This window comes from Scophthalmus maximus, chromosome 5, assembly GCF_022379125.1.
Source record: "Scophthalmus maximus strain ysfricsl-2021 chromosome 5, ASM2237912v1, whole genome shotgun sequence".
Classification (NCBI taxonomy): Eukaryota; Metazoa; Chordata; class Actinopteri; order Pleuronectiformes; family Scophthalmidae; genus Scophthalmus; species Scophthalmus maximus.
Window position 1 is genome coordinate 22,154,210 of NC_061519.1, and position 25,405 is coordinate 22,179,614.

The 25,405-nt window shown below is 45.2% G+C and overlaps 1 protein-coding gene across 8 annotated transcripts in view; it reads right to left on the bottom strand.

The window, feature by feature from the left end:
- ptprfb (protein tyrosine phosphatase receptor type Fb) overlaps positions 1-25,405 on the bottom strand; it is a 162,758-nt gene that overhangs the window by 110,680 nt on the left and 26,673 nt on the right. The window contains exon 1 of one of the 8 annotated variants that reach the window (XM_035633168.2): positions 11,244-11,628. The exons of the other annotated variants lie outside the window; for them this stretch is intronic. The gene's annotated coding sequence lies outside the window, so the exon portion shown is untranslated. Of the gene's footprint in view, positions 1-11,243; positions 11,629-25,405 lie in introns of those variants that run through there. 8 annotated transcript variants of the gene reach the window in all.

Here is a 25,405-nt window from a genome sequence, read left to right on the forward strand (position 1 = left end):
AAGAGCCCAGGAGAATAAGTACAAGCCGGCGAGGCCACATATTGTAAAATGAAAGTGTTAAGCAACCAAATTAGGTTTTCACTCAAACCCCGAACGCCTTGCTGTATGAACAGTCCTGATTTTCTCTTTTTTTACAAGGCTACACTGAAATTCACCTAACCAAAGGTAATGTCCCGTGACCTATCAGGTTCTACAGCACTTCTGTTTACAAGCTGATTCCAGCCGAGTTAATTGTTAACGCTTTACTGCCGAGAAGAGGCCTGAGAAACTGAAAGACGCCTATAACGGGGCGAGAGCACTTCCTTAAGTTGAGCAATGGAAAGTAGGGAGCGCTGATTATGACCTACAATGAAATCGCTCGGGTAATAAATCACACGGGTGAAGTGTCTGTCAGCGTGGATGACTCCGAGAGATCCATCAGGTCGCTCATTCGGGACACGCCAATAATTAAGCGTGATGACACAACGGCCATTTGGAATGTATGCAGACGTTTACGGCCAATGACGCAGAGTCAACATGATGAATTGTGATGTAAATCTATGACGCACGAGGTTGGATAGAACGCGCCATTCTCCTGATTATGTCCCGACTCAAGGCGCCAACTTCAGCCTCTCAGCAGAGAGCAAAGACCATCGCATTTGGGCTTTAACCCCGTGTGGTGCGACGTCGATCAGCATTCCGTCCGGTTGAGTGAACATTTAACAAAACTCAAGCACCTTCATAAATTACCCCTGAACTGGGGGATTTACAATCACCTCTGGGGGGCTACCAATCTTTGCCGCTACAAAACAATCTGGGAATGAGAGGTGATATGTATTACACTGATGTGTATTACACCGAGCAGAAGAGACATACCAGAGTGCCACTTCCATTTGAATTTATTGGAGAGCGATTATTGGAGTTGTCGAGCTGCAGAGCAACGAGAAAATGGCTTTGCACTACAAAGTGCTGGGCAAAGGGCCTGCAATAAATCAAAAGGCAGACTCAATGTAAAACAGACATTCATCAAATAAAAGCAAGGCCGTGTACACCTGGAACAATCGACTGTATCAAACAGCTTTCTGTAAAGTCGCACCAGTCCAGAAACAGCAATCAACAGAATATAAACCAGTTCTACTTTAACTCGAATGGAAAATGTATATTTCTTTTATATTTCATCCCATGAATTGACATCACAGGATTACTTTGATAGCTATTAAGAGGTATTAACATCATTATGATGATTATTTACTTCTGTAATCCTATACTTTATTCATAACGTATGTTCAGGCTAACGTGTAATTCCCGCAATCTGGGGCCTAAATAAAACAAATGGAGAAAATGTAAAAATAACAAAGCCTTGTATTCAGTTCAGGGTCTCCGAAAGGCAATAGTCTTGCCCTAGTTCAAAGAATGAAAAGAGTTGTAATATTGTTATAAAAAAAGAAAATAATGAACAGGTTAAGAAGGATTCTGTACTGTGGCCAAATATTCAATTAGCAATATAAACGGAGATGCATTCTCAACAGCAGATGCATATATATATATATATATATGTACTGTATACATATATATATATCAAGAGGATATTCACACCGTCAAGCGAGACTGATGGGCTAAGACGTCACCACTCGACAGTTTGCACGGGACAGATGGCGCCATAAAGTGACTAGGCAGGCAGCACAGAAGGCATGGACTCCCCCCTCACCACAGAGAGGACCTCAACCCCCCCCCCAACCCCCCACCACCTCCTGGGCAGAGAGCCTCGTCTCCGCCGGTCGAAGACAAACAGTGAAGGCATGTGAGCAGAGAAACTGGCAAATACAGGGCTCCGTAGATCAATAGCTGGCCAAACACAGGTGGTTGTTAGGGCTCAGCTCAATCCGCTGATCTATCACGGGTGGATTTTCGGCAAACGAGAAACAGCTGAAATATTAGGAAAGAATTGAGCGCTGGAGAACTGCAACAGCGCATGGGAAGATATGGAACGCAATACGAACTGAAAACACACCGCGTAGCTGTGTTTTCTCAGTGGAATCGGCCGACTGGAACAAAAGCCTTCCCTTTATCTCCGGTTTTAAGAAAATGCATTTCCCACAGGTGGCGATGGAGTTGAGAATATGGAGCCTAACTTTGTAAAAGTGAGGCGTGGGAGGAGCTTCGGAGGGCTTCATACTCTGCAGCAGGTGTCTTCACTGTTCTAAATCAATTACTTCTAGTCAGTCAGTGCTTAGGGTAGGGCGGCATTGTAAATCAGCTTGGTGTCAGGCCAGATTAGTGACTGTAACGGCCTGGGACAGAGGCTCTTTGGCCGGCAGGGACCCTCCGGAGGCTGACATGTGAAAGAAGCTGCGGCCTCAGTGCTCGGTGACAGATCAGCAACTCTTGTAATTGTTTGCCACAGTACTTTGCGGGGCTGTTGCAGGATGGGTACTGTGAGACCAGCAGACGATTCCCCACAGCCTTTCTTTCCCCTTAATATGTGTAGTCATGTGGAGAAAATGATGTAAATCAAGGAGAAGACTGCTTTAAGGCAAGGTTGCACTTTTCAGTGTGACCGAATCTTATGATTTGCCAGGTATATGACTGCCAGAATTAGCCAAACGTATGTCAACATATCTCCTCTATGTTTTATACGTCCGAGTGCTATCTTATCTCATACTGGGATTGCGAATGGATTAACTACAGTACTACCATTGGATATTAGTCAGAAAAGAAGAGATAATTCACCCATTTAGGGTTAGCAGTGGGTGGATGGCCCATGCTTGGCCAACTGTAATCCTGAAAGCAGCTCATTATCTCACCACGTCCTCTTTTACACAAATGTACTTCTGAGCAACTCCAATATTGGCAGCAATATCAAGCTACTACTAAACACACATACTGTCTCTGTGTGTGACACACTTTGCATTCTATACTGGCTTGTTTGTCCTCAGTCAAAGCTGCGGGGATGAAACTGCATATTGACACAGTGGGTTTTATCATTTCACCGCACAGCGTAGCATGTCAAAGATACACGCGGGAAACCCTCCCAGGTCTAAGGTGCAGAGGAACAAACCCAGTGTTTACTCAGGGAAGGGACAGGGGGCTGAGGAAAAGCACCGCCCGGATAATCAAGCATCTGTGCTGAGAGACGGAAACACTGAACCTGATGGCGCCTGAGCCAAAGCATCAGGTTCTGTTCAGGAAGGAGGACCCCATGATGAGGAATGGGTCTGGAATTATAATTTAGGAACACAAACAAATGCCATTGTAAGACGTCTCTTGAAACCCCCCCCCCCCCCAAAAAAAAGGCTACATGTTACACAAAGAAAAGCCACGACAAGTGCACCTGAAACAGTGAAGTCCTAACAGATTTAACACGGGCTATAGTTGCCTTTACAAATGTGGAAAAGGAGGATCCCCAAGGTCCTAATCCAACTCCCTCCCCTGCCTTCTATTCCAGGCAGTTATCCTCTCAGTCCCTGTCTAACTAGGGGGGGGGGGGGGGGGGGGGGGGGCTGATTCTAATAAGCTGTTCAGTCTTTCTGACAGTCTGTGTTTCTCTCCATCCCCCTGTTTCCTCCTCTCTCTCTCTCTCTCTCCCTGGCCATGTCTCTCCTTCTCTGTCTCTTTGTCTTTGTGTGAGCCATGAGCCAGTCTGCCGGAGCAGATGGAACCATATATTCCCGTCGCCCTCCGGAGGCCCGAGGATTTAAAATGTAAAAGAGATGAGTGCAGAATGGGCAGGGGCTAGTGGATGAAGGGCGAGAGAAGCAGGGGCTCTCAGCTCGGGCCATGTTCATTAGACAAGTGCAGTGCTTCTGAAGACTGTGCGTGTGCTGCAGAGTGACACAAACTACCATGATGTAGACTGTAAACTCGCCGCTAAACTCTGTCCTCACGTAATGCCTAATCCCACATTTTGTCCCACGTGACATGAGTAGAGCGGGAAACTGTTTTTTGTTTCGTTTTTTTGATGCCAACAGAGACGTTAGCCCCGGAATTCTCTGTGGAATTTGTTCAGCGACAAATTGGATCATCTAATAATGCAATGCAAGGCCTTCGTCAAGCAAAAAATGAAGAAGGAATTTACTGGTTCCAATTAGGGATGTTGAAATACCAGAAATGTGGTGGACCATGCCAAATTCAATGATTCTCGAAACCAAATCCGATACAGCAGCAAAAAAATACATAACAACAACAGCAGCTGCTGCTACACACACACACACACACGCACGCTTAAGTAACCATTCTTGTGCATCCCGTGGTCTAATTTACCAACAATTAACATACATAATTAGTTCACCAGCAAAGTGGAGTTCACTTGTTATTTGACTAATTGAATCTGATAGTTTTCCGGCCGTAGACTAAATGAAACAGGGATTAATCGGGACGCTGCTCCTGAGGGGTTTTCTCTTTACAAGTTACACTGGCGTTGTCCTGCACCTCCACATCTTACCCCAGGCCACCGTCCCCGGTAACGAGAGAGTAACCGCACACTGCATCTGTCGTCTGGGAGAAAGATTCTGCTTCGTCCTCAATCTCAGCGTGGCAGGTCGACAGACAGCGAGAGCGTGGAACAACAGGCTGACAAGGTTGTGAGCAGCACAATCGATTGCCAGCTGACTGGCGAGGTCCATTATGCTGACGGGGGCCCGAGCCACAACACGACGACCTGCACTCCTCCGACGGCCCACGTTACTACCTATGAATCTCTCGCCGTGGCCAATAGCTCTCTCTCCGTCGCGCCTGCCTCTTGTCCTGCCTTCTCTCCGCTCTACATCTCCGTGGCAAAGCACTGGACTTAGTTTTTTACCCTGGATATCTGATGGAGGAAGCTTTAAAAGAGGCAAAAGCCACGTCTAAGCCTCCGCGCTCAGCTTTGTGCACCGGGCAAGCAGTGGATGAAGAACAAAGACGACATGGGGTAATACACTGTTCCTCAGACCAATGTTCATGAGGAAACTGCAACACTAAATGTACATATAAGCCTGCGCTATCTTGGAGATATTCTAACTGCCAATGAAATCCTCTGCCATATTAAACATTTCTCCCATTATGTCTCTCAGCTATAGCGCCCACTCCTCTTGTCTTCCCCCCAGCATCCCTCTAGTTATTCTGAAATCCTCAGTCCTTGGAAGACTTATTGATACTCTCTCCCCGACCCCGCCCCTCTCCCTCACAGTACAGCTGCAGATAGGATTTACCTGCAGCTGAGACAGCCTCCAGACTATCAATTACCACCGGTGTAGAGTCACTGTTCTGCGGCTTGGCTAACAAGACAGACACACACGGCACATGCACTCGCACACGCACACACACACACACACACACACACACACACACACACACACACACAACACAGAGATCTCCTGGACACATCCAGTTAGAGAAAGTCTGTCTTGTCAGTGAGTCCTAGGATTTCACAGAATAATCAAATAGTTAGATGAAAGTCCGCTTCAGGAAAAAAAGTCCACACGAGGGGCTTCTATAATGAGTCGGTGCCAGTGAAAATACATCCAATCAGGCATGCTGGCATTACGATGGATTGGCCTATGAAAGAAGAAGCAGAAGTTACAGGTGAAGGTTCCTGAGATTTAATCGTTGGAAAATAAACAAGTGCCATTTATGGAAAAACTGGTAAAGCTTAAAAAATTAGGTCACTTCAAGCATTTCAATCACATCCTGAAAAAAGTCAATAATGAACCCCAAATAATAGCTCAACTAGTGCTGCGAATAAGCTTTTGGCCCAACAATATTCATATATCGTCAAGGTTGTGAGAGTAGAGGCAAAAGTGCTGCGTTTGCATTCGCAGGGGGGGGGGGGGGGGGATAAAAAGGACAAACACGCAAAACTTGTGTGTCCTCGCCACAGTTCATTTGCTTGGTCGTGATGTTGCTGGTCTGCAATGTGCTGAAAACAGCGATCTGACCAAATTCTTCCTGACAGATCATCTCACTCCCTGACATTGATTGGACCGAACGCCGGGCCGTTAACACGTACAGAAAAGACACGCGGGGACAGGACCTGCCACTCACCTAACCAGATCCACCCTGCAGCCTAAAGTGCCTCTGTCAGGTCAACAAATGAGAAGCCATCACGGCCGACGTTGCAGTCGTCAAGGTTGACGTTATTTCATAGATTGGTTAGAGACGCCGTCTCGCCAGGTGCTGTTAAACTTGGCCGAGCTATGTTTGGGCTCGAGGCATCAGTTTTGATTCATCACAGGAGGTGCACAAACATCCAGGAAACAGACATCAGGCGATGGGCAGAGGCTAACATGTCCTAATAACGCTCTAATGAGCAGTACAGCCTGCGATCAAGAAGTGCTTGGTCATGTAAGTCAGTCCCTACAGCCCAGTGTAAGCCTGTGAAGAAAGATCTGAGGAGGCGAATTCCTTTAAAGTGAGCCATCAGGTCTCGCCGTGACAGCAGCGCAGTGATCATTAGGATCAAATATTTGGGTCAAAAAGCGAATGAATGTGCATTAACAATGGACCTTTTGGGAACTCTCTGAAATGCACACCGCTCTGAGGCATTGGCAGCTCTCTACCAAAGTGTTAAATTAACCACTAGCCTCATGAGATACTGAGCAAAAGGGGAAATTTCAACATGCATTGACCAACATGTGCAGAAATACATGATGATGCACTATACATTATAAGCCTCATATACAAATCTGGATCAAACTCACGAGCAAGCTCGCCGAGTTTACAGCACAAGATGCAAAGCGACTTTCCTTTGAACCATAAAGGAGAACTAGTGATCCCTCTACTTCCCCTTTACTCAACCATTCCTCTTGTCTGACTGTCAGCCGAGGCAGCCAAGACTCCCATGTTTACTAATGTAGAAGCAACCCCTTTATCAGGGAAGAGATTTGTAGGGAAGAGGCAGGGGATTAGCCATCAAATTACCAGGCAGACAGCATCCCTGCTCCAGGGTTGTGAGGCAGTAATCTCTGAGGCTGAAGGGGGAGATCCAGATAAAGGTTTGGGATTGGTGCGGTGGCACTCCAATCTCCAAACTGTGCATGAGTAAAATATGCAAGTGTGTTTCAAGGGAAATATATATATATATATATATATATATATATATATATATATATATATATATATATATAAAAAAAATTCTAATCAAGTTTTCCCTTCCGCTTTTTTGTGATAACTGCGTTTACAGGACGGGATCACATCATATAGTTTCTCCCATGTTGCCGGGGCTATGCGGTATCATTGCACGGCCCGACACCCCCACGGTGCAAGACTTTTGGTCGAACAGGAATGCTGTAGCTAGGCAGGGCTGGTAGAATTAGATTCCAGTGGCCTTGCCCATGGTTCTTACATTGTCACCCCGCTGCCCTCCCCTTAAACAAGCAGTGCTCTCCTCAGAGAATACCCCCCGGACACAGGAATGTTTCATCAACGCCTCGGCCCCCAGCATCCGTGCAGGGCCACAGTGGGCCAACAGGCGCTGCAAAGGCGGGCTATAAATAAGTCAGGCATTATAATGAAACAAAATGAATCTCCATCCATCTTCCCAAAACAAGCCAGGGACCTCAGAGTTCTGCGGGGGGGGGGGAGTCATTGCCTGCGTTGGAGGACGAACCGCGAGACGAGCAGAAGCTAAATGCTGTGATGATGCCGAACGCCTCGCTGTAAAGCATGCAACGCACGTGCGGCCCACTCTCACGTTGGAGTACGACGACACAGAGGTCTATGGGCAGCCAAGACTATAAAGACTTGATGATATCTCTTGAGAGACTGAAGAAGCTGAAAAAAGGCGTCGTTACTTGGGAGGAAGTGAGAGTATAGAAGGTGAAGTGATCAGGTAGAATGTCATGTTTAAGCCTGGCATTTCAAGAAATTGGGAGGCTGAGCAAACAAGAGTGCCGGTGCAGGCAGAGGGATAAATCAAACACATGACTATACATCCAGAACCAAGCACCAAATAAATCACGACTACATTCAATTTTATTTGATTTACTGCAGTTTAGCATCACAGTCATCCACGCACACTAAAGACCAAGGTAAAGCTGCGACCTTTAACTCTTTTTTTTTTTTAATGGCCGCCCACAGGCAACCACTTTGTCCTTAAAAAATATTTAAGGTATACGATATCAGCCTGGTGTCATAGAGCAATTCGATTGTATAACATCAAGGAAGTGAATGGTATCATGTAAGTGACCACTGAACAGTTATCCATAGTCTTCTATGTTCGGAGAATGGTCTCAAGCGCAGCAGAATGTATATTTGTCGTGGTCGCAGCGTATGTCTGCAGCTTGCGTCGCTGCACATTTCACAATTTCACATACATAAGCGTTAGCGTTGGCCTTGTCATACATACATAGTACATGAAAATGCTGCTGCCCCTGAAAATGGAGGCTGTTTCACTCAATGTGGCGGCGTAATGGGATGATGTGGAATTGAAATGAGTATTGTGCGAGGAGGGAAATGTCCTCTCTGACAAAGCGGATTTGTGTTCCCATTGAGAAACGCATGGCTGTAATGCATACAGGCCAAGATTTAAATGGGAGGTGCAAGGCTACGAGCACAACACAGACCCCTGATGGCTGGCTAGAACCAGGCGTGAAATGCAGGCGGATACATTTACGAAGGAGAATGGAATATATGTGATGTAAAGAAAGGAGTAGGGAAAAGGGAAGGAGGGGAGAAAGAGCTGAAAATTATCCAAGTCAGCAGCACTTATGTTCACATCACTTTAAAGGGAGAGTGAGCTAAAGCTCCACTGCCACAGACGTAGTGGGTTTTGACAAGACAATTTCCATCCCGTCCCTAATTGGCGGCAAAAATAACATCACCTTACTTAAAATAAACCCGTCTGTCTGTTTGGATATGATCTCGTGTCGGAACCTTAAGTAAGGAAGAAGAAAGCCCTTTTTTGGGGGGGGGGGGGGGGTAAACCTTCTCCTCCTCGGCACCCGTCACAATGAATGATCGACCGTCTGTAAGAGAGAAGTGTCACAGCCGAGAGCAGAGAGTGACTATCAGCACGGCGAGCGCTGAGTGACGATCGCACATTACACAGGAGGAACCCTGCTCACTCACCCGCCACCGCATAAACATGTTATTTAGCCAAGAACAGACGATTGACAATTAGGCTCCTCGCGACCTTGTCGCCATCAGGCGACAGCTCCTGACACAGGGACAAATAAATAGAATAGAAAAATCTCACTCTGATGGAATTTTTTTTATTTCCAACAACAAAAGCTTTGAACTTCAACACAACTCCACAAGAAGCCAGATGTTTTGTTCCCGTCCACGTACAGTGTGCGTCATGGACAGATGTCTGTCTCCGCGGACACAATCGCCTTCGCAGGCATCGATCGGTGATCGTAAGCAGCCTCTTTCATGTCCCAGCTGAGGCGCGAGTGATTAAGCACATCCATCGTGCATTAACAGGCCACCGCACGTCGGCCGATTCAGCAATGATGAGAAGTCAAGTTCTATGGGAAAATCCATATCTTCGGACGATAATTACTTTTGAGCGGGGGGGGGGGGGGGGTTTGAGTGATTGACTGTTCCACACAAGGGAAAGGCTTCAGTCAGGGAAGTCATTTAAGTGAAGGATAATTTGTATGTTTGGTCAGGGAATCTAATAAAGAGCAGTGTACACAAACGGCCGTGGCTATTTCCTCAGGTCACATCGGAGACGTCCCTTAATGTTTCTCTGGAACATGGCCAGTGACAAAGTGTCTGAGGCATAGTCATAAAAGTGGAACGAAGGGGTCAGCGGCCTGCACCGCGGAGGTGAAGGAGGGCGACCCGCGGGTCGGCCAATGTGGACAGGAGTTGTCTTTGTTTGAGCAAATGACCGAGGCTGGCCGTCTTTTGTCGTGTTTGTTTGTGCTGCCGAGCAGCTGAGCGGACAGCGCAACGGTTGTGTCCATGATGAATTTCTTCTCAAGATCATTTTAAAAAAAATCAGGCCTTGTCTACCACTTTAAAAAAGTCAGGACGAAAAAGGTGCGAGTTGCCCAGTGAGGGGTTGAGAATCCTTAACTCCAAAGGGAAGATAGAAACAATCCTTTAAAACAAAAAGCTCAGCGATGGTACAAGAAAATACAAAGTTCCCATTGCAGCGAGAAAGTCCCACGGGGAAGTATATTAATTTCAACTGCCAAACAAATGAGACAGACATGTTGGCTTCACTACCTCCTCTGAAAACTTGAGGCGGCCTTGATGGAAAAGAGCAAGTTGCAAAAAAAGGATATATTTCCCACCGCTGACACTTTGGCTTCTCATCCTGAGCCACAAATGTGTTGTCACATTTATGTGTGTCTAACAAACAAGATGAAGAAAAAATGAGAGAAAAAAGTTTCTCATGGCTAAAAGATTTACGGCGTCATAAAAAAAGGAAAGGATTCGAGACATAATTAAAGTGGAGGGGAACATTCAGAGCTGGTTCTTCTGAAAGTTTTTACGTGTCTTCGGTCAAGTCTTCCCAGAAAATGTCACTCAAACGCCACAGCGCCGATCATCACAGAAAGGAAACGACTTTAAAACCTTTTGAATAAATCAGGAAACACAGAGTTGTGCTCTGTCGAAACCGAGGCCGGAACATTTCCGGGGGAAAAAAGAAAACAAATCATAATTTGTGACTTCCACAAAGTTCTCCTCTGCAATTATCTGGGATTTTCAAAGCAGGTCGGCGTCTCCTTCTAGCTGGAACTCTTGTTCCTGAAACTTTACCCTCCAGATTGCCCGGGGAGATAACGACAACTGGAAAAACAGGTTGTTTGGCCTGAGTGCAGGCCTAACGCAGTGGAACGGCAGGGAGCCTCACCTTAGCAGCGGTAGCTAGGGGACATTCTATGGCCCTTCTATTCAAAGTCCTCTGAATACGTAGGGGAGGGCTCGCACCAGACAGGGCAATTTGCCAGAGAGCCAGCCAATAGAGCTAAGCCGAGACGAGGTTAAACTATTGTTTTGGCTTAACAAGCAAGAGTGAGCAAGGACAAAAGAGCAGGGGACAAAAGAAGAGTAAGAAAATACCTGACCATTGAAGTGTAACACATCAACTTACTTTGCTACTTTCATTGTGCGGGGCGAGATGCAAAAGGTGGATCCCGAGATGAAATGCAACACATACTGGTGCCGGCAGATGTAAACAGATTAGGTTCAGAGTCTAGAACGGCTCAGTCAGATTTAAAAAGAAAGAAATAATTCCCCATGGCTCATTTGTTTTTTTTTTAAGAAGTATTAACTTCTGCTTTCTTGTCTTGTGATCCATTACAACATTTCTCTGGTGCAGAATTCACACTTACCTATGCATATCAATTAGGTCCACTCTTTAATAAATCCCTTCTATTCCTTTTTTTTTATCGTGAGGCACTTATTCCAGAGAGGGAGAGGGAGTGAGAGAAGGAGTATCCAAATCCTAGAAAAGAAAATCCAGCAGGATCCAAGAAAGATTATCCCTGAACGATTTCTTATAAAAAAAATTAATACAAAAAAAAAAAAAAAAAAAGGCGTGTGAGACAAAGTGTTCTCCGGTTCCTGCTCAGTTATTCCATTTTCTGCGTTTTCAGGAACTGTCTGTCGGCTCCCCGGCAATACGTTTCCAGCTGTGGCTATAGAGTAATGTGGCTCGGGGAGAGATCCTTCAGAGGCAGAGCTTGTTCACACACTGAGCGGGCCGGGTGCTCGGGGGCGGCCTGGGACAAGCCAAACCCACCGCGTGATGTCACCGGAGTCAAATTTCAGTGGGGAGAGGGAGGAGGCTGCGGGGGCCTTACCTTTTGAACCTTGACCAATGAGAGACAAGTCTGCAGTGCACCTGCATTTAGAAAAGGAAAAAAAAAAGAAGAGGAAAAGAAAGTACACGTGATGTTATGTATTCCCTCAGCTTTGAGACTCCATTGTGGCTTCTCTTTTGACCACCTTCCAGGGAAAAGAACGTGAGCTCGCACTCCTCTGTTGAAATGGAACTCCTGCATGTACAGTGTTTCAAGATCAATTTGCCATGTCGCCACCACGGAAACAAAGGGGGTTGAAAAAAAGTGTGACCTTCAGATGTTCCCAGCATTCCCGGGGGGACTGTGGCAATTTAACACATGTCCAGTAACATGGGTTTTCTCCACAATGAAAGTGTTTCACAAATAATCTGGGCCTTCTCTCTCTCTCTCTGTCCGAGAGAGGGTGGAAGGAAATATGCAAAGTTCTCATTCTTAAATCAGCAAGGCATTGAGGACGCACAGACACACTCACTCACACACACACACACACACACACACACACACACACACACACACACACACACACACACACACACACACACACACACACACACACACACACACACACACACACACACACACACACACACACACACACACACACACACACACACACACACTTCCTCTCCCTCCCTCCGGTCATACTAGCTAGCCATGGAGCTAATCATCCACAACAGATGTTCAGAAATGTTCAGTCGGATTTATGACGGAGCTCAGAGGAACAGCCAAGTCAGCCTCTGGTGCCGGGTTTTTTTTTTTTTTCTTTTCTCTTTTTTTTTCTTCCATTCTATAAGGACAAGGGATTGCACTGAGAGAGGACGTCAGCACAACCATCAACCCCCCCCACCCCCCTCCAAAAAAAATTCCCTCACTCTCTGAGATCCGCCATCCGAGACGACAGCACCTCAATAGATCACAGAGCCGCGGGACCTTGGGGAGAGGTTTTGCTCATTTATCCCAATAATACTGTGTGGACTGTAACTTGACTCATCCAACAACCCCCCCCCCCCCCCCCCCCCCCCACCGACATAATACAATGTGTTTTTGAACATATCAGTGGCGTTGCTGAGGCTGCGAGCCACGGGCCGAGACCGAGACCAACGTTTTCCGTATTGTGTTGCGCCGGTAATTCAATTATACATAACAACTCTGTCATAATATGTTGGTTACTTCCTGAACGGGAACATCACCTTTTGAGCGTTGGTGCACAGTTGGAGGAGTTTTCGGCCGAAAAGTCTGCTGACGGAAACGGCAAACTGCAACGTGAGGTACATTTCTCTTTGTTGTGAACAATGGGAGACATTTGACTGGAGGCCTCAGATCAACAGACCGTTTCATCTTCAACTCTCGTTATAGCTTAGAACCAATGGGATGTGGGTCATCTTATTAAAAACTAATTGAATTTGAACAGCCTAAAATAGACAGAAACATTCTAGCTGTGCTGAGATAATCTTGCAAATAAAAAAAAGGGGGGGGGGGGGGTAAGTAAGTATCATCAAGCTTACATCACAAATATCTGCAAGAAGGACATTTTGGAAAAACCAATCCTCCTTTACAAACTGATGAGTTTTTATGTTTTGGGGGGGGGGGGTCTTCTGGAGAATAATTATTTCACCTACACACATCTGAGGAGAGGAGAAAAGTTTTTTTCTGTTTTGTGGGCGTAACCCCGGTCTGCGCCGGCTCAAATGTCCCGTTCATCTGAAATCAATCTGCTGAACAAATCGCGCCGGAGTAAAAGGAAGAAAGTAAAGATCACCGGTCGGGAGCAAACTGGGAGAGGAACGTTAACTGTAAAGTTGTGCAGCGTGTCGCAACGCGAGTCATTTGACTTTTTAGTGTGATTTTAGTGCAAACCCATGGAATTGAGCAGTAACCATCTAGGCAAGATGAAAAACTGTTGCCCCAAGCAAGTGTTTGTAGCCCCGGCAGTTTTTAAGACTTATCTTTTGCCCCAACCCCCCACAAGCTTGAAAAGAGTTGAAACACCCCCCCCCCCCACCACCACCACCAAGTCTAAGAATTTCTAACACTGTGACAACCACCCTTCCCCCCACTCATTTCATTAGACTTAAAAAAGGTTGACAACCTCTTCAATGTGAGGGCGCGAGCCTCTCCCAGGCTCAAGCCACTGTGCAAACAATAACCTCTTGATGGATTCAAGTGAGAGCTTGATTTAGTCTTTCTGGAGTTTTCAGTCTTTATTTGTATTTATTTGTACTTATTTTTCCCCGAGTTAGCGCACGAACGAAATCACTAGTGCAGCAGCAGCAGCAGCAGCCCCAGGTTTATCTGCAGGTGCAGGGCATCTCCATCAAGCCAGACACCTCAGCTCCTCGTGGAAGCTACAGTCATTATCCGATGGGAAACCGCAGTCGGCTGCTGGAGATGAATCACGTTGGCCCCGGATTTTTATCAATATAACTGTCTGCACCATCTAACAAGTCGGCCCAGAAATATTTTAGAAAGGATCAGCCGGGGGGGGGATAACTTTTTCCGGGGTGTCGGGGGTCAGGAGAGCACATTGACTGAATGAACCATATATATGGTTTGACAGGAGCAGTTTTTGAAACACTGCAGCTGTCCGACCCCTTTACCATCTACTATCTAAAAATGAGGAAATGAGGAGAGGGTATCATTCAAATGGGATACAAATAGATGCGCTCCATCTCCCCTTTCCGAGGGGTCACTGACAAAACACAATTCTGGCCGCATGCCGGTGAAAAAATGCCGACCTGTGTCGTAAACACTGAGCTGTGAAAGTCAGTGTGCTGCTGGTGGTGGTGGTGGTGGGCTCTCGAGACTTCCACACCATGTCATCGTGGCCAACAGCACAGCTGGGCAACACCTGTTGGCTCAGACATTCCCCAGCCCAGAATTTATCAATCGAGGCTTGGCTGCCGCTGCTGTTTGTTTGTTAGCTAATGTTACCTCCAGATTGTAATCATGATGTTATTTACCTCACATGCACGGAGCGCGTCGCGGATTACAAACGCGGGTTAGGGGTACCACGCAATCATACATGGAACACATGACCTCCAGCCTGTTATCTTGGACGAGATCAGTGACAGGAATCAAACTATCTGGGAAGTGAGTGGAAGTATACAATACGTTTTTGTATATCTTACTGTATATAATTCATTTTACTAGGAATGCAACTAACGATTATTTTCATTATCGCTTAATCTGTCGATTATTTTCTCGATTAATCGATTAGCTGCTTGGTCCATATCATGGATGTCGATCGCGTTCCCCAAAACCCCAAGATGATGTTTTATTTTGTCCACACACGGAAGATATTTAGTTTACTGTCACAGAGGAGCAAAGAAACCAGAACATATTCACATTTAAGAAGCTGAAATCAGAGAATTTAGATTATCAAAATAGTTGCCGATTAATTTAGTAGTCGATTGCGAATCGATTAATATATTAACTGTCACAGCTCTACATTCTACACAAGCCAACATAATGGTTATCCATCACGGGATAAAAAGAGGAGCATTGGCACAGAGTATCTAGTTAAGCGCAGAATAGTTCTGTTAAAACATGCAGAGCAGTGCATTCCTGCGCAAAAAAGAAAACTAATGAAAATGTCAAACACTGCGTGCACATCATACTTGAGCTCAGCATTCCACACACGAGCAGCACATTTGTGGCCCCGGATTTTTCTCAGGACCGTCTGCAGATAACGCTGGCTCCAGCTCTGAGCGGAGGGCTGATGGCACACGGCGACAGGAGGTGTGAAAAAGGCGAGGAGAGTGGGAAACAGAGCACATAAAGAACACAGATAAGATTGGCTTCACGCTGCTGACCTTCAGCGAGTGCCGGCATGTGTGCGTGCCTGTACAGATATGTGACTGCCTGCGTGCGTGCGTGCGTGCGTGCGTGTGTGTTGAGCACGTGTCCTGTGCCTCCGTCGCCACAAGAGTCCGCAGTGGTGGGCGTGCTCACATGCCCATGTTGACGTGTTAGGCACAGGCGGAATTATAGGTACAGAAGGAAAAGGAAAAGAAGAGAGAGCGAGAGTGACGGAGGAAGGAAGGTTCCCGTTTTTTCCAAACACTCATTGAAAATCAAAAACACAGAGCGCTCGCCATTACACCGTGCTGCCGACAACTGGCAAGGCGCACTTGTCTGAGGGGAACGGCGGAGCATGCCGCGGAATGCATGAGACAAATCATTTTTTATCTGGGACCCCGGCGGGTATTGACAAACCGGGGATGCATTTAGATAGCCCAATTAAAACGGGGAAATGAAGCGACACTGAGGCACTTTACAGCATCGTGCCCCCTCTCTACCCTCTAGCCCCCTGCGCTCCCCTGCACCTCCCCGGAGACCGACTTCCTCGCGTACTGCGACTCAGCGAGGGGCTTCGGGGGGCTGGCAGTGAACGCAGAGGGGAAGCCGGTGGCTCGGCGAAGTCGCTTTGTGGTGGAAATATGCAAAAAAAAAAAAAAAATAACTGGGGACGGTAATGTCTGTAAGAGGCGAAGCGCTAGAGATTTAGGATTCTTCTCACTGTTTCATCTCGCATGGCTCATTTTTGCAGAGTCTTACTGGGGAGTGAGAGTCCCTGCTCCAGCACTATGGAGATCCCCAGGGTCCTGTATGGTCAGGCACATAACAGGGTCAAGCGTGACAAGGGGACTCGATGCAACGCCAAACGGTGAGTCGACGATCAATGCTATGGATGCTGGCTCCATTTATCCAAACATGCCTTAGCAGGTGACCTTCACCGTTATCTGCTCCCTGCTCTCCACGCTCTCTTCTTTCTCTCACCTGAATACGTCTTCCTCTGGTCTCATTTTCACATCTCCATTTGTTTTCCTTGAACAGTGATCATTCCACGAGGAGATTTCTGTCAGGAGCAATTCCTTATTTTGGACCAGGCCGCCCTCGACAGCAGTGGGGCGCACAAGGAAACGTCTCATTCATCCGCTCCCTTCGAGTTGACTCAAGAGTTACAATGAGACCAGGATGACGTAAAAAAACCAACCATCTCACCTCCTGTGAGAGCGAAGAGAGTGGTAGCGAAAGCAGCCTAGTTAATTCTCCAATCAAGGAAGAAAAAGTCACAGACCAGCTGTTCAGCAGTGTTACATTTCACAGGCTTCTGTCAACGGTCCTGCAAAGATGCAAGCTGTTTCTACAATGCATCCTGTTCTGTGAGGCTATTTCGGGAGAAGCAAACGATACCTCTGCTTCTCGCCGAACGCTTTTCTTCCGGCATGTTTGCAAACCTTGTCTCCGTCTCGTGTTCTGAAACTGTCTGCGACAAACAAGCAGTTTGTAATGTGAAGTCTATCATTTACATTTGGCCGTGTCGTCTTGGGGGAATGAGAGCAACCACGGACGTACAGGAAAAAATATGTGTATGGAGATTAACGACATAGAATCACAACACAAACGTGTTTTGTGGGGGGGATTTGACTCAAAGGCAGTTTAAAATTAAAAAAAAAAAAAAGATGTGGCTTTGATACCAGCAGCAAACAAAGACTCACAATGTAATAAAAAAAAAAAGAACAGGGGAGGAATACAATCCAAACAGGGGCCACTATTTTCTCCAGTGCCTCAGATGGAGTAATCATTCTGTGTACTGGGGAGGCTTTGATAAATGGGGAAAACTTTCATGGAGGTTCAAAATAAAAGCCCCAACCAGAACAAAGTCTCGTCCAACCCGAGGAGGCTTCACTTTGTCTCTGACAACGCAGCCTTCCAGATGCTCTCCCTCAATAAATTTCTGCCTCAGCCAGAGGATAAGGTGCTGGCACTCAAGAAGATAAGTAGCCTGACGGGCTACAGTGAAAAGTGTCAACTGCTTTTCAACTACACTCTAAGCTTTGCGGCTGTTCAATGTCAATATGTATTATACCCCAGCCACACACACACACACAAAAAACATATGAGTCTGTAAAGTGCTTCTCACAATTCTAAGGATTGTTTCTTTTTCCACACAACAAACTGCTGGAGTTTCCATAAAGCATTTTTAATATTCTAATAATGTCCCATTGGCACGCAGGGAAAACAACTCGGACACAAAGGGATGCATTCAAAAACACACAAATCAACTTCAGCATTGTTAATGGCTCTCATTAGGAAATCTCCCCAAGCTTTGCACCAGAGTGCATCACTTTGCTGCAATCAAAGGGAAGGGGATATGAAATTATTCCCTCTGTTGGAGAAGGCAGCTTCCACCGCAAAAAGGAAATAAACCACAAATTATGAGCGAGCCTCTTGCATGAATAACTGATGATGGGCTGCGCGCTCACGGCATCGTCGGTGTAAATAATAGGGATGTTCTCACCAACTGATTTCGACTAAACGGAAATTTAAATTTAGACTATCGCGGGGGCAAACTACTGCGCAGTGCATCTTTTATATTACCATGGGACGTGTTTAAATGTTTTTTTCCATTCATAAGGAAAGTGTAGCAGGAGAAATTAGAGAGTCTACTCTACTACACGGTCTGGATAATTAATGGAAAACAAACGGGTAATCAATGTCGTTCTGGTCCGCCGAGTGTGGCTCATGTTAGCATCAGCAGTCTTCTTTCGACAAACATTGATGTTGGTGCCGGATGTGGTCACGCATCGCTCCGGTTGAGTGGTTTGAAGTTTATTTCCGACACAGGCGACGTACAACAATCGCGCTATACGCCGTGGTGGTTTACGACATGTGGGCGTCAGTGCGTTGGGGGGGCTGCAGCCCCGCCTAGTGGCAGGCAGCTGTGTGACGTCTTCACTGGCGCGTCAATGATTCGTTTAACCGACCAAAGTAGCGACGGTAGCAGCATTTAACTGTTTGTGCCGAATAACTGCACAAATCCCTAGTGAATTAAAAGATTAATCTTGACAATATATCTGAATAGCAATCGTTATACTATCCTATCATGCATCAAAAATTGGCTAATGAAATTAAAAGAATGTTTGGCTGTAAATGCTTCACATTCACAAATCAGTATCAGTTATGTTCTTCCATACAAGTAGAAACAAATCTGAAGAAAACACTGCACCAAAAGAAATCTTCCCAAACAAGCATGAGCACTAATGCCCCCCCCCCCCACACACACACACACACACACACACACACACCGACAGATGAAAAGCCTGCCAAATGAAAGAGTAATCCATCACTCGTGCCATTTTGCATTTGCAGGGTCCCTCTCTTCAACAATGGCTTGACTGACAGGGAGAGATAAGGGCCCTCTGTTGACCAAAACACTGAACACATGGGGGGACAATGGCAAAGTCATCATTCTAGAGCATAAAGAAACTAAAATGGTGACATCATTCTGTACGTAAACTCATATTTTGCATCCAACTTTACGACAACCAATGGTAGAAAACAACCGATTAAAACAAGGAATGGTGATTTCTCTACTTCTTTCCTCAAAGCTTAACTCTAAAGTCTTAACTTTGAGTAGAATGAATGTTACTCAATGGTAAGACTGGATCTTTCATATTCCCCGATAATAAATGATACATTTTTGGTGATGATTGTCATGAAAATGGAATTCACGGTGTTTGAATACACCCGATGAATAACTAAATAACTGAGCAGAGCTAAACAGTAATCTGAGCCGACCACAGCTTTACAGGAAATGCCAGTGCTTTTCTCTTCATTAACCATTCATAGTGGGGCGGAACAAATGGACTTCAACTGACTGACTAGAAAGCTAGCCCCAAAATAATTAAGGAAATTAAATATTCAACATAAACTTCTTATTATAGCACTGGTGCCTCATAAATTTATAGAGAAGAAATGTGCTGGATTAATTTGAGTGCTAATGGAGAAGAAAGCCAGCCAATTCCCTTTCCTCCCATTCAACTTCATTTAGCCCTTTAAGAGTTTCACCTTCTATTACTTATCTCCGGGATTTTCTGCTGCACGGCACATCAGGCGAAACCTCGGTTCCGAGCATTGGTCTCCATGGTTATAAACAAGAAATCTGTGGCTGAACAAGCAAGCTAATGATGAAAAAAAGATCTGGGTATAAGTGCTCCAGAAGGAAAGAACTTTTCTCTCAAATCGTCCAGAGCTCTCTGTGCCATTTTCTTTTCCCCTCTTGATGGGGAAGTTTTGCCAAATGTTAAGTGCTAAAGTGCAGTGCTCTTTGAGGTGCAAAAAAAAAAAGGTGTACCTCAGAGACAGTCCTGCCCATGAAAACCTTGTCTGGGAAAAAATACCTTCACATCCCAGGCAATACTTAGTTATGAAATTCTAACCATCAAGCTCTTAGGGAATTCCATTTCTAAGCACACCTTAGGCATATCCATCTACTAATACTTGATAGCTTTTACATCATTTCATTCGCAAATTTATAACGGTGTCAAAAATCGTCGCCCTGAATGTCTCCCCTATATGTGTGTGTGTGTGTGTGTGTGTGTGTGCCTTCTCTAGCTTTCAGCGAAGTGTCTAAGCTTACAGAGACCTCTGGTACTTTGACAGCCAAGTCAGGACAACTGTCGGCTCACTCTGAAACACCAGCGGATCATGTGGGGGGGGGGGGGGGGGACCAAGTGTAGCGACGTAAGCGATGTGATCGGCAACACAAAACAGATATGAAAAAGGATGGCGACGCTCATCTTGTGTTTGATATTAAAAGCGAAAGACCCGATAATCGCGCGGTCTACTCCTCGAATTACTGTTTCACTTACATTTCCCCACTTTGTTTCCCCTTTCAAAATGCCTAAGGACTAAAATGTCAAAGATCCTTAAAGTAAAATTAACTAAGGTCGTTCTCATCGTGGCTTTCGTATCGCTGAGCGTTCGCACTGGGTGCGGCAAAGGGATCAGCATTCTTAGAGTTACTAAATTCCATTAGGACTCCCTACTGTCTGACCCAGTAGCATGGCATTAATGGGGCCACCATGTTGGTAGGCACCCTAGTACAACCCCCCCCCTCCTTCCCACAGATCATCAAATATTTCAGGCTGTGGTCAAAGCTATATTGTAGGTCACGCAATGGGGGTTGGCAACCAGTAAACACAGCATGCCATCATGATCACAGGTCAGCCTTTAAGAGGTGCTGCTTGGTTTAAAGTTAGACCGTAAAAAAAAGGTAAGGCCACTGCTTGTTCCACAAGTCGTTCGCTCGGCTCGGAGCCAATGCGGCTGATCCCTTCGGACAGCCCCGTGCTAAAACGGTAGGTGAACCGTGATGTAATTCCCCCTCAGCATCCCCTGATGCACCTATGAAGAGGCCTCCCACTAGGAAAATGTTCATATCACATCGGATCTCTGTGACGGGTTTCGCCACAGCGGTTGTGTGTTTCTGACAATGTGAAGAACAGACACTGCAGTGGACAAACGGCACCTCGCCGCCACTGTGTGTGTCAATGGCCCGGGGTCAGGCTCGTCTTCTCAATGTGCCCTTTGTGTTTGGATGTGGCGACGCTGACAATACGTTTGATCAGGCTGACACTTGCCACATCTAGACTGTGGCCAAGACAGCCTCACATTTAATGAGACCTTATACAATAGCTTACATTGAGAATACAAATGTCACCACAACAAATTAGTTTGAATTTTAACATTGTCTGCATAACTATTTATTTCTTTTAGCAAACCCTTTTTCCTTTCAAAGATGTCAGCACAGAAAGGGGAACCAGCTAAGAAGGTTACAAATACGAGAAGACTGTAAAATTAATGAATATTCTTATTTTGGTCTAATTTTTCTGTTAAAAATGTAATTATATATATAGAGAGAGGCTAAGTTCATGCTTGAGGGCTCAGCTGATAAAACAACTATGCTAAAGGAGGAGTAAAACCAATGAATATGTCTTTCCAAGTATATAATACTGTAGCATATTGCAATCTTGCACAGTTGATCCTACGATGAATGCCACCATTGTGCTACTTAGTCCTCCTGCCATTAACATAGAGAGGGATAGAATAACACGAATATCCTTCACACAACTGACATGCATCCATGAAAACTGCAGCCAAATTTGTAACATTCTAAAAGACGGTGTTTATTTTGGGGCTATTGTGTGAGTCTCAATTACACTGTCCAGGTGTCTGTGTTTCTGTGTCCGCCCCATCCACAGTACCATGGTGATAAAAATGCATTCTTGGGGAAAAACAACTCCTTTGGAAACCCGATGCCTAATTTTCCTGGGGAGCAGTTTTGAAATTGTGTCACCAGATGGCCAATACTTGTGGGCGGACAAACCACCATGGCAGCAAAATATGTTCACTGCTGAATTAAACTAACCCTGTGTCCCAAAATTGACTATGCAAATTAGTCTACATGTCAAATACCCCTACACCAAATTGGCAATTTAAATCAAGCAGCTAAACTGTAACTAAATATTACAAGTGGGGGAATGAGAATAGTCTCTGGGGCAAAATATGAGTCAAATTTTGAGAAGCAAGTCGGTCGGCCCCATCAAATTTTAACAACTGCCACTGACAAGGGTGTCACATTGGCTTAACATTGTTATTCAAAGGGTAAACTATTATCTCACGGCATTCAGCCTGCTATTTGATAGGCTATTATCAATTGTTCATCAGATCAAATCAGGGTGGCATTCAGGCCAGAATTATGGGTTTTCATCTGTGTACGATTTATTTCCAATCTCATATAATTAAACTGATTTCCACAATCTCCTTTCTTAATACGCTGACGGACACAAAATCTCCGTAGCTTTTCCTGAAAAAAACAACACACATTTGCAAGTGCAAACAGGCCAGTAAAACCCAATCAATACTCATTATTGGCTCAGTGAGGGTCAGGATTTGTGAGCAAACAAAGAGCCGGTCTAAGGGGAAATCCTTCGAACCCTTTGACACGGAATCTGAAGCGAACATTTCCCCGTTCACTCCGCTGCACGCCTTTTATTCATCATTCGTGTCAAATGGAGACCCCACTACAATTTCCAAGTGTAAAAGCTAAATGACATCCGCTTTCCACAGGCACAGCACCCCAGTTAGGGTGAAAATAATCAGAGCAGACAAGAAATTACAAAAACATGCTGTGACCTTTCAAGTCTGAGGGGGGAAAGGCTGTGTATACATTTACAGAATGTGAGGGGACAGTAAAAAAAAAAAATTCCCATCACAGAAATTGTAGTGTGACTAATGGGTAGTGAAAGAGCTGGTCTGTAACCTGAACTCTAAAATAATCTTGCCAAAGTCCCCATGGCCACTTTGGGGGAGCAGCGGGGGGTTTGACAAGGGGAACGGAGGACCACCTGCACACCCAGTGGAGCCAGCTCTGTACTGGCACCACCATTTGTTACGCTCTGGATTCCCATTACTTACGAGCTAGGTTGGCTGGGAAATCCATCTCCTGGTGTCAGGTTTATCAAACTCCTATGCAAACCGCAAAGGTGGAAATGGGGGAGAAGGAATCGCAGTCGTGCAAACGGTTGACAGACGATAGCGGAGTCTCCCCCTTAAGGTACAGGAACCCCAGCGTATCAAAGTATGTCTCACCTTGCTCTGGTCTCGCATATTGAAATGTTAAATATTATAGCATCCTCCTAGGATTGTGTAAGGCCTAGGATACAAGCCTCCACGTTACAAGTGCAAGGGGTGATTGGTATGCCCATAACCTAAGGTAGAAGGAGTCCATTTTAGAAAACCTAGCACATTTATTTTCTATAGTCTGGAACACTTACACACTTAGTCCATCAATTGAGAAGCATACGGATCCTTTCTTTGTAGAAGTCCTTGGCTCGGACCTTTAGAAAAAGACCAACCTTCCAGAACAGGCACTCATATTCCAGGCTCTCACTGCCACGTTTGAGTTCAGCAGGCCACTATTTCACTATGCTGTAAAACCCCCCCCAAAAAAACGGGGCACCCTCCCCCCGTGTCGCCGCCATGTCACCGGGGACCTCCTCGGGTGATAAGCCCTTGAGACCGAAGGAGCGGATGACTGCACGAAGGCCGACGCTGTCCATTTTCTCAGACAGTGCTGACTTGCAGTCTTCAATTACCCGAAACAGAAATACGGCAAAAGTTATTAACTTCAAACTTTCTGCACAATCACTCAAAGAGTTGAACCGCACGTGCGTGTAACGGGAGCAGCATAACTCATTTTCCCTCCACCTTAGGCCACAAACTTATCAATCACCCCTCACAGCAGCATTATGTGCATGCAAACCAGCCCCGGCAAGCTTAGTGTCAACCCTGAATTTAATGGGCACTGAAACACACACGGAAAGCTGGTAACAGAGGTAATGTATGCTGTATATTAAAGGCCTGGCTTGAATGCCAGCTGGGGAAGTCTGCACCAAGGAGAAAGTCTTTAACCTCATTTAGACCGATCACTGGTCAACTGTGAAAAACTACAATTACAGGTGCTGATGCTCCGGATCAGCACCGATACCGACCTTATTAAGGCTGAACAATCAAATATTTGCTTAGCCAAATGTGAACATTGTAATCATTGTTAATTGAATATCTCCTGACAAAACAAGAAGGCTGACAACAATATGTACTATAGTATAAATATTATATACTGGGCTAAATAATCACACGATTATTCTCAGATCAGATGTATCCATAGTGAAAATATTTCAGCCCTAAGCCTAAAAAGACGATACGTCACTTATATTTAAGAAGAAGTGAGTGAGTAGTTACAGCATTTACAAAAAAAGATTTGATCTCAACCAATTACAAAATGTGGAATTAAAACAACAGTAAGAGAGAAAAGAAAAATAAACACCACTGGAGTTAGATTAGCATTTGGATCCTGGTGTTTTACAAGATGAGGATCCTGATTCCTACTTCCAGGTGTAAATGTTTGTAACACTCGATGAAAGCAGGAAATGGTCGAAAAGTGTCTTCATACTCTTTGTTGTTTCGGAAAGGTATTTGAAAATAAGGTTTCCCCTCAACAGACAAACATGCTTGAGGCCGATCCTTTCTACATGCCTCTCTGCATCAGTAATACAGACTGACATGTAAAAGATACTCTCAAGGAGAACCAGTCAGTTTGTGTCGCCAGAGTGCTCGCCATGAAGACCACAAATGAGAACTGACAAGCCCTGTGATAGTCCATACATCCTCATGAACAGGACACATCCTTGTCTACCCCTATAGATTTTACACAGAATTTCCATGGCTCTAATTTCCACAATAGAAGACATTACCGAGATGAAGGCAGCAGCACCCCAAAGATACAAAAATAGCTCGAGTTAATTGAGGGTTCTTTGAAATATGGGAAGAAAAAAAACACACCCATGAAGTGACAGTAAGTGTGTTGTGTGAACAGCTATGAAATGCAGATCAGATGTACTGAGCATCTGGGAGCAGCAGCACGGAGAACGTGAACCAGTAAAATGTCTGTCAGGAGTTGAAACAGACCTTGAAGAGCGTAGAAACTGCTAGTTGCAACAATGTGCGGCTTCCAGTGGGATTTTATAACACCAGTGTGGGAAAGAACATGGATGTTTGCTACAAATGCGTGTATCTGTACCAATAATCTACTTTGTACTAGAGAATTCCCAAAAAAGTTTAAAAAAGTGTTGCAAAATAACCTTCCTAAATCCTGTCAGACATGAATATCACCACGAACAGAAGATACTGTTGACGTCATTACATCCAGTATATTGTACTCAAGGATGCAGCCCAGAAACATTTTGTCTTAAAAAGCTGAAAGTAAAGATTCTAAAATTGAGATTGGGGGCAATTGATGTGATATTAATTTAAAAACAACCCTAAGATTAAAATGAAAATTA